This window comes from Physeter macrocephalus, chromosome 10, assembly GCF_002837175.3.
Source record: "Physeter macrocephalus isolate SW-GA chromosome 10, ASM283717v5, whole genome shotgun sequence".
NCBI lineage: Eukaryota > Metazoa > Chordata > Mammalia > Artiodactyla > Physeteridae > Physeter > Physeter macrocephalus.
The window spans coordinates 53,146,949-53,166,637 of NC_041223.1; the positions used below are offsets into that span (position 1 = coordinate 53,146,949).

At 39.3% G+C, this 19,689-nt stretch overlaps 1 protein-coding gene across 5 annotated transcripts in view; it reads right to left on the minus strand.

The window, feature by feature from the left end:
* Nucleotides 1–19,689, minus strand: part of SOBP (sine oculis binding protein homolog) — a 159,572-nt gene that overhangs the window by 117,412 nt on the left and 22,471 nt on the right. The window contains exon 1 of one of the 5 annotated variants that reach the window (XM_028494593.2): nucleotides 1,949–1,980. The exons of the other annotated variants lie outside the window; for them this stretch is intronic. The gene's annotated coding sequence lies outside the window, so the exon portion shown is untranslated. Of the gene's footprint in view, nucleotides 1–1,948; nucleotides 1,981–19,689 lie in introns of those variants that run through there. 5 annotated transcript variants of the gene reach the window in all.

Here is a 19,689-nt window from a genome sequence, read left to right on the forward strand (position 1 = left end):
GTGCTTTTTTCTTTTTCTTTTCTTTCTCTTTTTTTTTTTGCTTGTCTCCTAAGTTTCCAAAAGACATCATTTATTTAAAAACCAGCACATGACTGCAGAGCCATGAGGATTCCTAGCACTTGGTATCCTGGTACAAATGCTTATTCTGCCTGGTTAAACCAGGCTCAGTACTAATGAAGCTTGTAAAGTGACCCATTTCTTCAAAGGTACTGCTGACAGCCTACAAGATCCACACTGGGTGGGTCGCCCAGTGCTAACCTACAAATGTGATGCCCTCATGTGAACTTGGACAGTCAGGGGCCAGGCTCAATCTTGACCTGTTCCCTATTACTGTTACATGAAAGGGGGTGTTGTTTACTCTTGCAATATAATGGTTCCCGAGTGATACTGTTACTCAAAGCAAGGAAAGATGTGAGTGGCCATCTTCTCACGATGAAAAGGCACCATCCTGGCTCACACAACAGTCTGCTGTGATACAGCCTTCCCGCACTGCTGTCCTTGGGGAGGCGCAGGCCTGATTTAAATTCCCCTCCATGTGATATGGTTCGTGGTCCCTGGATGGAGGAATGGTAATGGGGGTGTCAGCCATGAGGCCTGAGGTCACACATCTGCCCAGATCATTCTCAGCCAGACTGGTGGTCCTTGCAGCTCCTGTAGCACCTGCCACCCATGTCATGGGAATGCTCAGAATAATGTTAGGTGGTATGCACATATTTTCAATATTTAAACTACTGTATTTCTTTTCCTTTGTAAGAGAAGAAAACAAGTTTTACTAGCACAACAAGCCCAGGATATCACAAATACTACTGCTTAAAACAAAGGAAGGCTTTTAAAGTGAGTCAGTTAATAAAATATATTGAGGAAATCATAGTGCAGGTGGTAAGACGCTGTAACAAAAATGTGATGGTGATATTCAAATGACTGAAGTTTGGGAAACAGTGGTCTCTTTACAGGAGTGACTGTAGGAGAGACTACAAGTAGAAGTCTAAGAAATATTTTCTTGCTGCCTCCTAGGGGCTTTCACTATATCTTATGTTTTCTCAGTCTTCCCCATTGACTGTGTGTGTGTGTGTGTGTGTGTGTGTGTGTGTGTGTGAGAGACTGATTGCCACTATTAGGCGCATCTCTTCCTCCTTTATGAATTTTTTTGTACTAACCCAGACTCATGCTCCAGACATGACTGGTAATCATAAAATCCCCAACAAGCTCTGGTATACTGTTGTCTGATTTCTGAATAAAATCCCCCAAAGACTAATTGCTAAGCAAGGCCTTGTCCATGAGTTGTTGACATATTCATGGTTCATAGAGTCTGTCATGCAATCATTCCATTTCCAGGGAAAAGATTTGGTTTGAGGCAGTGCGGTCATCAGCCTGCAAAATTAGAAGCAAACTAATTTGTAGTGCAGTGATAACGGCATTTTTTCCCCCTGAGTGTCATCGCTCAGAACTATGTAAAGCATTTTATTTACCTTAATGGAATAAGTGTTGTCATTTTAATGATCATTTTTATTTCACAAATTACATGTTGTAATTTATTGTTAATTATCAAATGAGACAGTGTAAAAGGCAACCTTTGATGTTAATCGAACATTTTTGATAAAATAACTTTCTTTAAATGGAGTCATAACATGAATTCAAATGTCATACAATGACTGCATTTAATAATTTATTCTATTCAAAAAAACATTTATTTATATTTTGTATGATTTTTAATATGGCATCTGTCTACATACAGACATTTTACATGGTATGAAAAATTAACAAGACTCTATAATTTACCTTAGAGTATGGAGGAGTTTTAAAAATTAAATTAGAAAGACTATATTTAGAAAATAATCATCTATCATTACTAAACTAACTAGCACTAATAGTTTCTATTTTCCCAATCGATTAGCTGCTTTAAAATCTTAAATTCCTGAAAAAGAATATGATACAGCAGAACTCTCACAAGTGATCCGTTGGCAATAAGCTGGATTCTGGTGAAATCTGTAAGGAAAAAAAGATTTTATGGGGGAAATTATTTGGCCACAGAGTTCAACGAGGAGACCCCACTTCCCAAGGATCCACTTTAGAACATGCATTAGGTTTCCCCTTTCGGTTTTTTCCTTTCAATAGTCTGCTTTGGGGGAAAAAAAATGTAAGTGTTTTAGTCCTAGATCTTTAACTATCATAGACTAAAACTGAGATGACAGAGGGTGGAGAGCAAAGCTATAAGAAGACTGGGCAGGGGGCCTGAGCTCTGGCCTGGCCTGAAGGAATGATGCCTGGGGCAAAAAGGCCACTCATGGGTCTTTCTCACACTTTACTCCATCATCACCACACAGACCTACTTGTCTTTTTTTAAGGGGAGGCAAGGATAGTTTCTTACAACAGAGATAACAAATAAACAAAAAATAGAATTTTAAAGCAGGTCATTTTTATAAATCATTTGTACTACAAAGTAACAAAACAGGAAGATGAGACAAAAGAAATTGCGTACTTTTGTATCTGGCAGTTGGAAAACTCTTAGGATGGTGCTTAGGATCTGCCTTGTTAAATAATTCAGTATCCCCATCCTTTTTTCATAAAATTCTGTTTCATAAAGGCAAACCCTTTAGAAAACTTCCATCAGATACCTCCTTTTCTGTCACCAAACTGCTATCAATAGCTAATGCTCCAAAGAAGAGTCTGATAAAGGGGTTATTCCAAAAGTTCAAGAAAATATTTTCAGATATCTCAGATATTCTAGTCTTATAAAAGTCATTTTTATTAATATATTTAACAAATTAAGAAAGAACTGTGATTATTAAAATTAATTTTGTCAGCTAAAACTTAGCTCAAAATTCTGCCACCAGACATGAGATGGTGCCCCATCTTAAACAATATGACTGCACCCCTAGAAAAGTGAGCTCTTCTTAAGTGCTAAAAGCCAAGGGGATTGGTTCATTTCAACAACCGCATCTTTTTTTTTTTTTAATCTGAAACCCAGGAATTGTGTGCATGCTTTATATTAGCAAAATAAAGGGCCCAGCCCTTTAGCTTTTTGAATCGTATCTGCTTTCAAAACTTTTTTATTTAAAAAATATTTCTTCAAACTAGGGAAAAACCTGATTTCTTATATTTAGGCAAAAGGTCCCGGCCATTAGAGATGAGATTACCTCAAAGAAAATTCACGTAACAGATTTTTCCTTACAGCCATTAATAGCCTGTGTATTTTTCATAACGAACAATGCAGCAACAAATGCAAAATGCTTACAGCATTAAACCACACTCCCAAAGTGAATAGTTTATATAACATAATAAATTTTTCATATGATAATATCATACAAATATGCATCAGTCAAAATATGCATGTTTCAGTTAATCATGAAAAGTTTGTACCACCTCTTTAGGATTTAATTAAGCAAAATATTTAGGGCATTTTCTTTCCAATCTAATGTTCAAAGAGCTATAGAACATTATTCTACTTTACACCCCAGAAGGAGAAATTTAGATTAATTACTCTGAGATAAAATCAAAGTTGTATTTATTTATCATAGTGCAGAGAAGTATGAAGTCAAGCATTTCTGGAATGCCTTGCTGAAGCTGTTTGAGAGATTGTTTTATCTGGTGACTTAAAAATAAGGATGGCCATTCTAGGGACATTTTAATTGGCTATGAACATGCATACTAGCTTACCTGACCAGAGCCCAAATAAAATCAGGAGGGCCTTAACGGACCCCAAGTGATTAAACTGTAGATTTACCACCCCTCTGTAACTTTCATGGGAATCCAAGACTGAGGAAAAAAGTCTGAAAGTATCTGCTGGTGATGTTTCTCTCTTCCAACAGTTCCTAGAATGCACATGTCCAGATAATCATTTCAAGACTTGAATTATATGAGACAAGCTGCAAGACAATCTGAAGTGGTTCCTGTGTGTTCTCCACGCCATGAGATGAAAGCGCAGGTAACACTCTATCAATCTACTGGTTGAAGAAGCTATATTTAAGAACAGAATAAAGACATGGCCTGAAAGGCAGGCAAAAAACTAGGATTAAAGTTTGCTTTCTTTGCAGCCCTTCTTGGAATAAATGAATTCCAAAAACTTTAAGGCAGTCTGATTTAAAAGTCTCTATAGAGACTCTAATTTAAGAGTCCTATAGAAGCTTCTGTACAATTCCCTGTGTTCCAAAAATAAACATAAGGGAGACCCAGAGAAAATCTGAACCACTGAGTCAAAAGGAAAATAATGATAGTTAGCCATTATTTACTATTTAATAGGTGCCAGGCACAGTGCTAAGTTCTTTAAATCCATCACTTAATCTTACTCACAGCCACTACCCCGCAGGCAGGCACTAACATTATCCCCATTGTGCAGATGGAGAAAGTGAGGTTTAGAGATTAAGTGATTTGCTCCAAATCACACAGCCAGTACATACCAAAGCCAAGATGAAGACCAGGGCATCTGACTCTAGAGCCCAAGCTCTTGACCACTACACCTTAGAGACCACAGCCTTTCTAAATGGGTGAGATTATACACCATCCACAGAGACGTCCCTCCACAAAAAGGACTAAAAGGTGTCACAGACTCTGCTACTTACACAGCACACTGCTCCATGACACACTAATAGACAAAGAAAATGGAATCCAAAAGGTCAAAAAGTCTTTGAGGAGACAGCTGAAGTGTTAATCGATATTTGTTGACTGATTTTTTTAAAAAACAAGTTAAAGGCCCACAGTGCAAGCCTTTACTTCTTTATGACTATGAGACTTGGATTTGCTGCAAACATTCTGTCTGAACTTTCACCAGCAAGTGCCACTTGAACATTAAATGATGAGACGGAACCAATATACCTGGATCTCAGGAAGCAGTCATTCTACTCACAGGCAGGCAATACTCTTCCCAGCTTTTTCTTTTGTAAGGGAGGGCAGTCACAGCAGGACATGGATAAGACTGACTTTCCATGTGGGTGAAGTGGGAAACCACTTACATGTGTAACTTCAAAGATGCCAATAAGAATATCCTAGCTTCAAAAAGTATCCTCGGGCTTCCCTGGTGGTGCAGTGGTTGCGAGTCCGCCTGCCGATGCAGGGGATACGGGTTCGTGCCCCGGTCCGGGAAGATCCCACATGCCACGGAGCGGCTGGGCCCGTGAGCCATGGCCGCTGCGCCTGCGCGTCCGGAGCCTGTGCTCCGCAACGGGAGAGGCCACAACAGTGAGAGGCCCGCGTACCAAAAAAAAAAAAAAAAAAAACGTATCTTTGGGACTTCCCTGGTGGTCCAGCGGTACGACTCCGCACTCCCAATGCAGGGGGCCCAGGATCAACCCCCAGTCAAGGATCTAGATCCCGCATGCTGCAACTAAAAGATCCCGCACACCACAACAAAGATTCCACATGTGGCAACAAAGATCCGTCGTGCAGCAACTAAGACCCGGAAAACGTATCCTCAACTGCTCACAAAAATTTAATTCTACCATTAGAGAGTAATTTCCTGGGCTAAATATTTCTTTTATCCTATTAAAACACAAATTCCCTGAAAGCAAGAAGGCTCGATATGTTATTTGTCTATAATGATTTATGCTTTAAAATGAGTGATTCTTTCTGAAGAACAAGTTTTCACAGAGAATGAGGAGAAGGGCTAAGGACAGGTATCCAATGAGAAAAGAGGAGGGCAGAGATGGGAGAGGCTAGGACAAAAGAAGCCTCTGGTCACTACTTTGCTAATGTCTAGCCCTGGGCATATAGGTTGAGCAAGCTGAGGGCTGCCAAGTAAAGGCAGAGTGGACAGAAAAACTACTGTCTGATCATACTGTAGCACAATGTCAGATATTTTCAGAATGACTTTTAGATGTGAATTTAAAGCACAGTGGAAGTTGAAGGAGGTGGGAGGAATGGCATATTGCTAGGGATCTCTAGAAAAGAAAAGCAACAGGCAGATCCACTTATTACAGCTCAAGGGGGTGACTTTTTGTTAAGCAAATGAGGTAACAAATATATACTCCTTTGTGAACCTAAGTCACTATTATTTGAAAGACATTGTGATGGAGTATGGAGAGATGGAGACAGAGGAAATGGGTGAAAGTATTAATACTGCCCCTTCTAGTTGTGTGATGTGGGCAAGTCACTTAAGGGATAGTAATGCCCACCCTAACTCTAGCTGTGGTGAGGATCAATCTAGAGAAAGTAGGCACATTCTTCATGTAAATGAGCCTTCCTTAGAATTACTGGCAATTAGAGCCATAAGAAAAGGGTAGGTGTCACAGCAAAGGAAAACATAAACAAGACGAAAACACAACCCTCAGAACAGGAGAAAATATTTGCAAATGAAGCAACTGACAAAGGATTAATCTCCAAAATTTACAAGCAGCTCATGCAGCTCAATATCAAAAAAACAAACAACCCAATCCAAAAATGGGCAGAAGAACTAAATGGACATTTCTCCAAAGAAGATATACAGGTTCCCAACAAACACATGAAAGGATGTGCAACATCACTAATCATTAGAGAAATGCAAATCAAAACTACAATGAGGTATCACCTCACACCAGTCAGAATAGCCAAGGCCCCCGCTGCCTTTGACTTGGCCTCTTGGTGTGCGGTTAGGGGAAGCGACCAATGGCCTTCCCACCGCTGCGCCCACGCCGGGGCCTGCTCAGCGCGCGGAAGCTCAGGCGCGGAAGCGCTCACCCGCTAGGGAAGGCGGTGTAGGGTGCTGGAGGAGGCGGCACATAGAAAAAATATTGACTGGGACTTCCATGGTGGTGCAGTGGTTAAGCCTCCGTGCTTCCAATGCAGGGGGCCTGGGTTCCAACCCTGGTCGGGAAACTAGATCCCACAGGCCTCAACTAAAGAGAATGGACTTGAGGACACAGGGAGGGGGAAGGGTAAGCTGGGACGAAGTGAGAGAGTGGCATGGACATACCAAATGTAAAACAGCTAGTGGGAAGCAGCTGCATAGCACAGGGAGATCAGCTCCGTGCTTTGTGACCACCTAGAGGGGTGGGATAGGGAGGGTGGGAGGGAGACGCAAGAGGGAGGAGATATGGGGATATATGTATATGTATAGCTGATTCACTTTGTTACACAGCAGAAACTAACACACCATGGTAAAGCAATTATACTGCAATAAAGATGTTAAAAAAAAAAGGGTAGGTGTCAGCTGTGTGCAATCTGGAGAGGCCCAATGAGCAGGCACCAGTCTCTTCAATCACATCCCCCACCAATGGATGACATCTGTAGACTCACTAACTCTGAATACAAAGAAAAACCCAGTAATTGGTTAAATTTCAATAACTCAGGCTATTTAAGAATAAAGCCATTAGATTTAATAAAAGCTTCACTTACATTTATTCTTTTTAAAAATTACTTAACTTGAATTAATAGTTGACAGGGTGTTGCCAAATATATCACTGTACTGCCAGATATTCTGTAATTAATAGATGGGAATTCTTTGTAATTATCACATCAACTATCCACACATGGGTGGATCTTTCTACACACCTGAGAAGTTTGCTCTTTTAAGAAATATCATAGTAACAACTGAAAATGTCTGCCACCTTGGTAACTGAACTATCAAAAATTGCCAAAGAATAGAGTCTGAATTAATACAGTTTTATTGTACTTATTTCTCATTAAAAGGAGAGATGCAGTTAAATGATAGTGGTTCCATACAATTATGATTCTTTATAGTACCTAAAATTATCCCTATTTTTCTTTTGGAAATAGAATTATTTGAAGTGATTTCAAGATTTTAAATAGTCAACACCCCTCTAAATAGAGTAGTACTTAACCCCAAAATAAAATCTAAATTGCTATATATAAACTAAAATTTGGTTCCAGAATGTAAAAGGAATGAGCACATATTACACAAAATGACAGGAAAATGATGGAATTTAAAATTAATTTTCAATTTTCTAATGGAAGTTTTCTAGCTGATTTTAAGTTATTTATATATATGATACACATACATGGGGTGTATATATATGTGTGTGTGTATATACATATTATATATGTGTATATATATATATATATATATATATATATATATATATACAGGTCACATGCACACACATATTTGTAGAAGATGTGACTTCAAAATGAATTAAACATTTACATCCAGGTGCAGGTCCCTGTTATGTCATTGGTCAAGAACGATGAGTTGACTAGGACATGGCCCTGCTCCCAAGAGAACAGGCAGAAAAGTGTGTGAGCCATCATTTGACAGGGAGAATGTGATGAGAGGAGTTCAGAAGCCTCTTTGAGCCTAGAGAGCACAGCTTGTGAGTTGGGTCTTGAAGGATTTGGAGCGGGAGAAGGTTCAAGAGAAGGAGGGAAAGGACAGAGGACCAGCAGGAGCCAGGAAGTGGCAGACACACTCAAGGATGGAGAAGAGCCCTGCAGTAGCTCAGCTACCACAATTGCATCAAGAGAAAAGTAGGAATTAGACTGGGGCTGGTGGGGCCTGCATGAGGAGTCCCTTGAATATCATCTTGCTCTGGGGTGGGAGGGGTTCCTCTTCATTCCACAGGTAATGAGGAGCTCCCAAACATTTCTCACAGGACATGACAGGAGCAGAGATGGGCTGAGAAATGTTACCCCAGCAGGGTGGATCAGAATTCAGAAGACTGGACTCTTGTTCCACATCTTAGAAAAAAGCAACATGAGAGCAGCCTCAATGACTCATTCACTTTTGTGTGTTCAGTGGCTAGTACATAGTAATGCTTAAGCTATGTTGAATGAATGAATAAAAGGATGGATGGATGGATGGATGCAGAGGAAAGGAGATGAAGTTCTGAACCCATAGAATAACATTTCTAACAGTAGAAATGAAAAGGAAAGGACAGATTTAAGACGGAGACCTAAACAATCACCAAAATATAGCTAGTACATAGTATAGTACATAGTAATGCTTAAGAATGAATAAAAGGATGGATGGATGGATGGATGGATGGATGGATGCAGAGGAAAGGAGATGAAGTTCTGAACCCATAGAATAACATTTCTAACAGTAGAAATGAAAAGGAAAGGACAGATTTAAGACGGAGACCTAAACAATCACCAAAATATAAGAATGTAACTCACCCAAATTCAGAGAATTCTTCTACCTGTGTCTCTAGTCAAAGCATACCAGGGAAAAGTCCAAAGAGTTCTTTGTGAAAATTGACTCTGTAGTCAAATTCAAAGTGAATTTGCTTTACTTCCAGTGTCCCTTCCTCACTTATTTTCTCAACATTCGAACAAAGAAGGTAATAAAAGGAGAGATCCCATAAAGTCACAAAATAGTAATTCTCTCTTGAATACCATACTGAACTTGGATTCTTTAACAGACACTACTAAGCACATGTGTCTGCAGCTCCTTGACATTAACTTAAATACTTTCACTGATTAGCCAGAGTAGGGACTTCTGATAAGTCTCCTCGACAATCTCACCTCCACGTCTCAGTACTCATTATAGAGTTTGTCTTCCCTATGTACCCACCCTAAGAAGTTGGAATAAGAAAGGAAGAGGATAGAACTTAAGAGTAAGGAAAACCCAAAATCCTCTATGCAACATTTCCCAAAATACACCCCCCAGAGAACACTAATACCATGGGATACTTAAAGGGGTGTTATTTTTTTAAAGACTTCCATGGTCAAATATGTATGGAAAACACTGGGCTAAACAACAAGTTCTTTACTGTAAGACTTTTGGGCTCCACCAATGTGTAATTAGAAATCTTCAAGAGGGAGATAAGAATGGCTGTATTTCACAAATTTGACCAGGGACAGGTATTTTCACAGAGAATCCACAAGACTGGATCTCTAAGGACATCTCCCTGGGATGTTCTGCTCTACTATCCTACATTAGTGCTGAAGCATGAGCACTTCCATGTGGGCCATTAATTATCAGGCAGGTTTCTCCTCTGTTGCCCAGAATTGGATCCTCCATTGCCAGGAGTTTTGTCTGCACTGGGAGGAAGGACAAGTCCAGCAGCCATGTGGCCAGTGCTGGGTTTGCTGACCAACACCCACCAGCCCTCAATAAACACCACCAGACTGAACAAAGATACCCATGGTCCACTAAATCCTGTGGTGTCTGCTATAGGCATCATATACAGAGAAGGCAACCCTTTTCCTGTAAAGTCCTCCAGAGAAAATGGCAGAAATCAATAATAAGGCAATGGGAGAGTAACACTGCTCTTAATAGACTGGATAATTCATGTTCACTGGCTGGTTTCAATGGAAAAGAAGCTTGAGTAAACTCTTGTCCCCCATCCCTGAGTCCTGGATTTGACCCTCTTTCCAATCTCAGGTGCCCTGGGACAATGATGGGTTTGCTCTCCACCAGACCTTTCTCTCCTACGTAGCTAAAGTCCACACACTGAGTCCCAGCATCTAGCCAACAAATGCACATGATTAGGGACAAGGGACCAAGGTCAAAAAGTGTGCAGGAGCACATGCATCACTGCTGGAAAAGCAATTCCAAGCCCCTGCCCTGCATAGAGGGGCATCATCTCCAAAGAAACACAAATAGCAGCATATTAGGACTAAAGGGTCAAGCTGCTTTATATAGGACTTCAGCACAGGAAAAGTATACCCATTACCCACTATTTATCTGAAGGGTTCATTTCCCCTTCTGAAATCTGGCTGTCCCATTAATTACACTTAATGGGCCCCGCAGTGGTTGACAAATCTCCCCAGAGGGGAAACCTTAATTGTAGACAAAGGATTCATTTATTTACTCTACTTTGTGCCAGGCACTATACTAGGGGCTGCAAATACGCTGGCAAACAAGACAGACACGATCCCAATCCTCAAGGAGGTTTCCATGGCTGCCCTTAACATAAAATGCCAACATGCAGTAGAAGAGGACCGTGGGAAAACCAGGCCTGCTCCCAGGGCTCTGTCACCACTGGGGGTGTCACAGGAGCCAGGTGTTCTTGGTGACCACAAAGCAGGTATAAGCAGCCCCACTGTGACTGACCAGCACACCAAGTCCCACCTCTCAGCATTCCAGGCAGTTCTACTAAGCAGCATACCTGCTGGGGCTACCATCCTAGGGGAGGGGAACTGACAGGCTAGAGACCAGGGGGTCAAAGGGACACGTGGAGAGGGTAAAGCCTTCGCATCAAGCACCACTGTCTCCTCCTCAGCCCCTCCTCTTCACTCTCCTTCAGCAGACTGAAGAGTGCGAAGAACTTCACTCAACTAAATTTGTTAAAAGAACCAAGATAAACCTGCTGGGACACTGTCAAAAAGATAATTTACTCCCCTCTTCACCTTTCCATCTTAAAATATTCATTTAGATTTCATGAATGAGAATGATGAATGATTGAGGGGCTCTCTGAAGGGGCCCCATGCCAATCCCTACTTGGGAATGTGATGGGACATCACGTGAGAACAGCCTCACTATGGGAAAGGGGGAGGGTCACACCCAATGAAACCTTTCAGAGTCCTCTCTTCTCTCTGCATAGTCCCCTTGGGCCATAGTATTTATGCACTCCTGTGACTCCAGCTACCATCCATAAGATGAAGATTTCCAAATCAACACAGTTACTTCTCAGTTTATTTCCAACTGCCTCCCAGCATCTTAACCTGTCATGTCCAAAGCTACATACACACCTTTCCCCTAACCTGTCCCTTCACTGTGTTTCCCATCTCAGTTCCTGGCCCAGGCATCCATGCAGTTACCTGCTAGAAGAAATCTGGTCCCTTTCCTGCCCCTTTCACCTCCCACATTCTGATTAATAACCAGGTCCTCCTAAATATTTTTATAATATTGCATTCATTCATTCAATTACTATTTACCCAGTCTAATTGCGTACCAGGCGTTACTCTAGGCTATACGAGACCCGTCCTCATGGAGTTTACTGCTGTCCGTTCCAGTGAAGCCACCAACACCTCTCACCCGTACTACAGGTGGCCTCCCATTTCACTCCCACCTAGCTCATTCCCTCCACTCTGGAGCTGAGGAATTCTTGTGAAACACAAGTCTGATCACTGCTCTTACCTGCCCAAAACCCTCCAGTGGCATCCACTGCCCTCCAGAAGTTGGAACTCCTCAGCATGGCCTCTCCATGGCTCCCAGGACGAGCCCAGTCTCACAGCTTGTCTATTCTCGGGCCTGTGGATTCTTTTGCTTTCCTTGAGGCTCTCTCCTCTGAGTCTTTCCATGTGCTGCTTCCTCCCTCGCCCACAACCTCAAAATCCTTGACCAATTCAGTCCTATTGCTCCTCCATATCTTAAACTTCCTCCTATGGAAGCCTTTCCTGACCCTGAACCTGGTCAGATCCCAAAGCACCCTGGACTTGATCATCAACACACTTGATTGAGATTTCTTTTTAATGTCTGTCTCCTCCACCAGACTGTGAGCTAGTTAATACAGGGACCATATCTGTCTTATTCACTAGAATGAAATGTCTGACTTTGGGCCTCAACATAAGGAGAAGAAAAAGCAGAATCCTTACTAGATGTACCTTGGGTGGCTGGATGTCCAGGGCGGGGGCAGGGGGTGGGGGAGGAAGCCAAGGGCACCATCTTTGCTAATCACTCAGAACAAAGTTGCCTTAGAGGGAAACACCAGTGAAAAGCCCCAGAACAGAATGCAATCGTTATTTCCACTCTCCTTGGCCAAGTCCATGAACTAAGTCTTCTCAATTTAACAAGAACTTTGAGAAGTCAGCATTGGGAATGTCCCTAGAATAACACGAGTTACCAACTTCACCATCACTCCTCTCTCTTAACCAAACTTTACTTATATCTTCAAATAATTAATTGCAAACAGTTCAGTCAAGTCTAAGTTAATTCCAGAAACACATCCACCCTCTACAAGCAAAGGGAAGTACAGCTGACATTTCCTCTTATTTCCTATTAGCATCTTAGCTCTTTGGTGATTTGGGGCAGGGTGTTCTAAAATCTTAGCTAGGTCATACCCCCAAAAAGAGTTTATAGAATGCCAAGAAAAGTTCTAGGCTGCCTCATGGATCACAGAGGTGTGTGATTTAGAATCCATGTTTAGACGGTGGCCCTAGTTCTGCCATGAAAGCAACTCAGTGACCTGGAGAAAGTTATTTACTCTCTCCAGCCTCATTTTCCTCATCTGTAAAAGAGGAGATTTAGCTAGATGATCTCCTAGGTCCCTTCTAACTAAAAATCTAGGACTCTAAATCTCTCAAAATAACAAGATCCATTTAAAGGAGGGCAGCCAAGGGGTAATCTTTTTCCTTTCTTTTTTTTCTTGAACCCCTCACTTAATTTCCTTCCTTTTTTCTCCTTCTGTATGGCCACCACTATTGTCCCTTGCCCTTACCACAAGAGGCTTAAAAAATTCTTTGGCTGATGGGACAATTTTAGAAGTGGACCTTTCTAAGCTCTCCAATATTTGCACCACCACAAGTTTGGTACCCTCTTTTTAATTCTTTATTATATATTTGTGCTTCACTTTAAAGGGACAAACATGAATGTTTATAAAATTCTAACTTTTTATATTATTTTCCATTAATTTCTGATCTTTCAGTGTGGACCTCCACACACATGGTATTTTATGCTGAGTTTCCCAGAAAACAGAATCTGAGACAAAGATCTGCATGCAGCTGGTTTACTGGGAGTGTGATTCCAGGAAGTGTGTGTGGAGGGGGGACAAGGCGAATGAACCCGGGGAGGATGAAGAGCCAATGTAACAATGTGATACTAAGTTGGCCACTATTAAGGAAGACTGGTATTCAATCACAAAGAACAATCTTTGGAGTATGTGACATACATTTCATAACTCTTTACCCAGGGGACAAAAAGGAGAATTTATTCATCACATCTATGCCCCATTGACCTAGTGTGTTAATTCCCCTATATTTCTGGTTTGCATTTGTGGGCATGCAGCCAAAAATATTTACATGAAACTCATGCTGCCGTATCAGGGAAGTCCCAGAGCAAGAAGCTAGGGACATATGCCACAAGCATGAGGCAAGGTCCTTTCAGAATGCACACGCCTAAGCTGTCAAAGTACTATAGCAGTCACTATGGGGCCAAGAGGATGATCTGGGGTGGCACATAAGAGGTGTCCCATACTCAGAGTTGTCATCACTATAGAGCCTCGTTTCTCAACCATGGCACTATGGACATTTTCAGTCAGATAATTCCCTGTGTGGGACTGTCCTGTGCATTGTAGGAGGTTTAGCAGCATCCCTGGCCTCTACTCACTACATACCAGTACCACCCCCTCTCCCAGCTGTGACAACCAAAAGTATCTCCAGATATTGCCTAATGTCCCCGGGGGGAGGGGCAAATTTACCCCCTGATAAGAACCACTTGTGTAGAGTAATGTGTATCCTATTTTGTCACTCACCCAGTGGCCCTTCATTTCTCTCCACTGTACACAGTATCAAAAGCAGCTCTCAAGTAGACCACTGTGAGAGAGATATTTATGCCTCATGCCTATAACTTAATTTTTAGGCTTCACCATGATATAATTCATGTAAATAGATGATAATTCCTTAATAATAAGGAACGATGAGATTTTAAATACTCCATGTGAGAAAGCTATGAACAGACTAGACACAGGATAAAAATGTTAAAATTACATTCTAGGGTTTAGTTGCTGAAATCAAGACAAGAAGGAGTTAAATTTTTTTTTAAATTTTGAAACCTAGGTCTTTAAGTCAAGGACTCAATATCTTTTAAGACAAGGATTTTTTTCTCTGAATTATGCATATGTAATATACACACAATTTCACATTCAACTTCAAGGCCCACACTCACCCACCTAAGCCCATCCAAGGAACCCCTAGGAGACAATGTTAACTACAGTTGACAAGCATTTAAACTGTTTCCAGTTTTTAACTATTATAAATAAATGCTCCTATAAAGGTTCTTCCAAATGTTTTTGGCATATATATATATATATATATGGAGAGAGAGACAGACATTTATGTTGAGTATATATCTAGGATGGAATTATTGGATAATAGGATATGTTTAGTTCAGCATTAATAGATATTGGCAATCAGCTTTCAAGAGTGGTTATACTGATTTACACTCTCAGCAGCAATGCATGAGAGTTCCAGTTGGTCTGTGTCCTTCTCAACATTGGGTACTGTCAGTCTTTTTCATTTTAGCCATTCTAATGTTTGTGCACTGGTATCTCACTGTGATTTTCTTTTTCTTTATTATATCTGTATTCAAATCACAACATATACATGTAAATACTGAAGTGGAGCAGAATACAAAGATTGGAGGGCTCTTCTGGAGGATCTTTGTGTTTCTTTTTTTTTTTTTTAACACCTTTATTGGAGTGTAATCGCTTTACAATGGTGTGTTAGTTTCTGCTTTATAACAAAGTGAATCAGCTATACATACACATATATCCCCATATCTCCTCCCTCTTGCATCTCCCTCCCACCCTCCCTATCCCACCCCTCTAGGTGGTCACAAAGCACCAAGCTGATCTCCCTGTGCTATGTCTCACTGTGATTTTAAATTTTATTTTCCTAATGACTAATGAGGTTGAACAACTTTTAATATGTTTATGGGCCACTTGGATATTTTCTTTAGTGAAGTGCCTGTTTATATTTTTTGCTCATTTTGCCATTGGGATGTTTTCTTTTTTATGTCTAGGGGTTCTTTATATATTGTGAATGTGAGTCTTTTGTGGAACGTGTTTTATAAACATATCTCCCACTCAGTGATTTGCCATTTCATTTTTTTGAAAGATGTCTTTTAATCAACAGAAATTCTTAACTTTAATAGAGTCTATTTAATCAACCTTTTTCTTTATGGTTAGTGCTTGTAGTATATAATTTAAGCAGTATTGGCTTACTCAAGATCATAAATATATTCTCTGAAGCTTTCTTCTACAAGCTCTATTGTTCTAACTCTCACATTTAGATCAACAATCCATCTAGAACTGATTTTTGTGAATGCTGTAAAGAATCAACATACATTTTTTATCATAAGAACATTTATTGAGAAGACTATTCTTTCCTCACTGCTCTACACTGTCACTTTTGTTCTTATGTACTGAATGTATGTGTCCCTCCAAAATGCAAGTTGAAGCTCTAACTCCCAATGTGATACTATTTGGAGATGGGGTATTTGAGAGTTAATTAGGGTTAGATGAGGTTGTGAGCGTAGAACCCTGGTCTAATGGGATTAGTGCCCTTATAAGAGGAGACACAAGAGAGCTTGCTATCTCTTTCTGCCATGTAAGAACACAGGGAAAAGGCAACCACCTGCAACTCACAGAGAGAGTTCTTACAAGATACCAACCCTGATGACCTTGATCTTGGACTTCCATTCTTCAGAATTGTGAGAAAATAAATTTTGGTTATTTAAGCAACCCAGGCTATGGTATTTTATTATGGAAATGCAAGCTGACTAATACATTTGTCATAAATTAAGTTATCAATTTAGGTTTGTTTCTGGATTCTATTGCAATGGTTTATATGTATATCTTTATGTCATTATCTCATTGTCTTTTTTTTAATTCAACAGAAATCATTTATTACTGCTCATAGTTTCTGTGGATCAGATATTTGAGAGTGGTGTGGAGCAATTCTGGCTCAGGATTGCTCATGAAGTTACAATCAAAGGTCTCTGGGGGCTGCAGTAATCTGAAGGCTTGACTTCAGGCTGGTGGATCCACTTCTAAGGTGGTTCAGACACAGGGCTGGCAAGTTGGTGCTGGCTATTGATAGGAGGAGTCAGTTCCTGTCTACATGGTCCTCTTCACAGGACTTCTTAAGTTTCCTCATGCTTCCCACAGAGTGAATAATGTGAGAGAATTAAGCAGAAACTGCAATAAGCTTTTACAACAGCCTTAGAAGTTGGTCACACAGACCATCCCTGATTCAATGTAGGAAGACACCACCAGGAAGCCAGGATAATTGGGGGCCATCTTGGAAGCTGGCTACCATAATTTCATTATCTAAAGTCCAAAAATAGGCAAAAATAAACTATATTATTTAGGGAGGCATACTGAGGTGTTTAAACTATAGAAGAAAGGTAATGATTACCATAAAAGTGGTTACCTCTTGGAGGAAAGAAGGTGTGAGTAGACAAGGATCACTATTTGTAAAAGGATACATTTATGTTTTACACACTTTTCCAAAATGTATATATTTCATAATTGCAAGAAAAGGTTCTTTACAAAAATTAAACCAAAAGAGAACTGACATGAAACAAAGTGTTCTTTCCTCTTTTATGTCTCAAATATAGATCAATAGATTCCTGAAGGATAATTTTAAATATGGTCAAAAGAAGAATAACAACAACAGCAACAATTAACACTAATAATATTCATTAATTAATAATTATTCTAGTCTTATAATAAATGTTGAGATCTCTTAGTATAAGTCTTCAAATTTTGCTTTCTTTCTTCAAGATAATCTTGGCTACTCTTACCCCTGTGCATCTCCATGTATACTTTAGAAGCAGCTTTTTAATTTCCACAACACTTTATGATAAAATTTTATCAGAATTGAATTAAATATATACATCAATTTAGGAAGAATCTGCCTTTTTAGAATATCTAGTCTCCAATCCATAAACATGGTGTGTCCCTTCACTGATTTAGGTTTTCTTTCATTTCTCTCAACAATGTTTATACTTCTCTGTGTAACAATCCTGCACACATTTTTTAAGATTTTTTTCCTCTGGGTAATTGATGGTTTGATGCTATTTTAAATGGTATTTTTAAGGTTTCATGTGTGTGTGTGGCTGGTATATAGAGATATAATGGATTTGGGGGTACTGACTTGGGGGTTTAGACCCTGATAAATGCACTCATTAATTATAATAGTTTATTTGTTCATTGGTGGGGGAGAGAGGTTCTAAACAAAATAGCATTTCTACCTTTCAAATCTTATTTTTTTTGTTTCTTTTTCTTGCCTTATTACATTGTCTATGAGTTCTAGTACAAAATTAAATAGAAGTAGTGATAGTGGTTATCTTTATCTTATTCTTGATCTCAAAAGGAAAGTTTTAAATATTTCACCATTAAGTATGATGTTTGCTGTAGGTTTTTTGTGGATATTTTTTGTCACATTATGGAAGTTTCATTCTATTCCTACTTTTCCAAGAGTTTTTATTATTAATTGTGTTAAATTTTTATAAAATTGTGTTTCTGCATCTTTTGAGAATATTGTATGAGCATAAAGCTGTTAATGTGGTTAAGTATACTGACTAATTTTCAAAATTTAAATCAACCTTGCATTCCTAGAAAAAAAATCCAAGTTAGACATGATGCATTATCCTACTGCTTATATCACTGACTTTGGTTTGCTATGATTTTGTTCAGGATTTTTGAATCATTGTTCATGTTAACCAGAAGTTTTCCATTTTAATGTAATCTAATTACATTATCATTTTTACTTCTAATGCCTTTCATTATCATAAAATGATTTCTATTCTCTAGGAGAGTTTCTCTAAGTTTGTTTTTATTTTTTCCTTAGATGGTAGAATTTAACACTGAAGTTATCTGGATCTACAATGTTCTTTGTAAAATGATTTAATTATTTAATTTCCTTACTACTCAGGAAATGTAGGACTACTCAGGTTTTCTATTTATTCTTGTGCCTGTTTTGGTAAATTAAATTCGACATAATGTGACTTCTCTTTTGCAGAAATTCTGGAAATTACTTCCAGTGATCACAACTTATGTATAACATCAAAATGATTAGGTTTAATAACATACAGGTGATACAGTCTTTTTATATACTCATATTTCACCTTTCTAGCACTTTCTCTAAATTTTATTTTTTTAATTAGTTTTAATTGGAGTATAGTTGATTTACAATGTTGTGTTAGTTTCTGCTGTACAGCAAAGTGAATCAGTTATACATATACATATATCCACCCTTTTTTAGATTATTTTCCCATATAGGTCATTACAGAGTATTGAGTAGAGTTCCCTCTGCTATACAGCAGGTTCTTACTAGTTACATATATTTTATATGTAGTAGTATGTGTATGTCAATCCCAGTCTCCCAACTTATCCCTCCCTCCTCTTTCCCCCTTGGTAACCATAAGTTTGTTTTCTACATCTGTGACTCTTTCAGAGTAAAAATTAACACTCATTGAAAGTTGTCCTAAGTAGCATAAATCTTCCATCAGAATTTCAGCTGCTGTAACTACACACACAGGTAACTGGCTTTAAATATATTCAATCAATTAACAAATACATATTATGACATATTAAAATAGACCCTTTCAAATATTAAATCATCTAGGCATTTCACTATACAAGTCACAAAACCAAGATTTTATAAATGTAGGGAAATTACAGATTACCTTAGTTAACTACATCATTTTTCAGACAAGGAAACTGAGGCTCAGAAAGGCTAAGTGGCTTATCCAAGATTAGACAGCCAATAAATGGCTGAGCTGGCATTAACAATCCAGGTCTCCTGGTTCTTACTCTGGTGGTCTTTCCACCACATCATGCTACCATTCAAACTACATATTCCATTTGGCATTAAGAATGGCTGAACATACTGAAATTTGACTTACACCTTTTCAAGACCCCTTGATTGTATAAAGAAAGATAAAACAGGACCCATGTCATAGTAGCTAACATTTTAAGCCTTCATTTTGTGTCTTTTTTAAGACTTTGAATTTCAAATGACTACCTCTAGCTTACATTATGTTTCAGATGCCATTTCTCTCCAACTGTACAAACATAACAGTTCCTGAGTATCTGCCTATAGACTTTCTGCTACTCCATTTTAACTGCCCTTCTACTCCCACCATGCACCTTC